The sequence below is a fragment of the Desmodus rotundus genome, chromosome 6 (assembly GCF_022682495.2).
Source record: "Desmodus rotundus isolate HL8 chromosome 6, HLdesRot8A.1, whole genome shotgun sequence".
In the NCBI taxonomy this organism is placed as follows: domain Eukaryota; kingdom Metazoa; phylum Chordata; class Mammalia; order Chiroptera; family Phyllostomidae; genus Desmodus; species Desmodus rotundus.
This window is the reverse complement of record NC_071392.1, coordinates 146,398,678-146,400,068: the sequence shown is the minus strand read 5'-3', so window position 1 is coordinate 146,400,068 and position 1,391 is coordinate 146,398,678.

The following is a 1,391-nucleotide window of genomic DNA, read 5'->3' as shown; positions in this document are numbered from 1 at the left end:
TTTTGAGCAGGATTTGTTCAGCCTGTACCACCTAAGTAAACGCTAAAGCAGATTCTTTCCCTCCCTCCCTCCTTTCCTTCCTTTTCCATGATGAAAATTCAGAGAAGAAATGTTCTACCATTTCAACAAAAGAGTGATCCTGTTCCTGTTTCCCCAGGGGCCCTGGTCCCCTCTAGGATAATCCCTGTGAGTGTGGTTTGACACCTGACTAGAATGCAGCCCCCCAGAGCCACCCCACTGAGGGGGCAGCAGGAGGTCCTAGAAGTGGGAGAATGAGAAGCAGGAGAAAGGAGCTGACAGGGCTCTGCAGGGAGCCAGGCCCCACTGAGTGAGCTTCTAAAAACAAATATTCTGGATCACTCTCCTCTGTGCTTGCCAAAATCTCCCTTCTGGGAAGGAGACCGTAAGGACCCTCTGTGGCCCCCATCCTTAGGCAGCTCCAGGGCAGATTCAGAGACCAAAGCTACCCCCTGCTGTGTGCTGCTGGTATGCCCAGCCCCTGGTAGAAGATTAAAGTCCATCTGTCCGAGAAGAAGTTGAAAATTAACACATGAGTGTTCCTAGTCCTCTCTCTATCTGTGAAAGAGGATTCTGGCTTTGCCTGCTTAGTTTTTTTCTCTCCATGCCCTTTCAGAGAGCTTCTGCCACTGCCAGATGGGTTTTCTGGCATGGGAACATGGCTTGGAAAGGGAAAGGGGAAAAGAGGTACAATGTTTAGGGATCATAAAAGAAGACGGATTTTTAGGTGAATTTCAAGGAGAGATGATGAGAACAGCTAAAGCATGGGAGGGTTGTTGATGGGAGAGAAAAAAGATTGATAAAGTTTCCTTCTAAACCTGTGGTTCTCCAAGTATGATCCCAAGACCAACAGCATCAGCATCATTTAAGGAACTTGCTAAAAATGCAAATTCTCTGGCCCACTTAGACCTATTGAATCAGATCCTCTGGGGATGGGGCCCAGCAATCTCTTTTAAGATGTTTGCCGGGGGATTTGGATGCCTGCTGAAGTTCAAGAACTACTATTATAAACAACTGTATTTTTTTCACAGCGAATAAGAACAGGAGAAAAAACAACTTGAGTTCATTGGAAATGATTGCACCCTCTTTGGCTCCAAGACAGGAAGATGTGGAACACTGACCTGATAGGGTCACACTTTTGTTACTGGTGTTCACTGCATGGACGGGTGGTCTGATGCCGGCATCTTCATCCTGCTCATGTGCAGAATCACCCTAGAGCACTTCTATCTTGTCCCTGCATGGGCCAGTCCTGCTACTTGGAAAATAAGGATGTGTGTAAAGTTGAAGGACTGCTCTTTAATCCTTGGGGGTTCGTGCCTAAGAACAGACATCTGCAAACCGTGTTTTCATTCAATAAAGAATGGCACATTTAA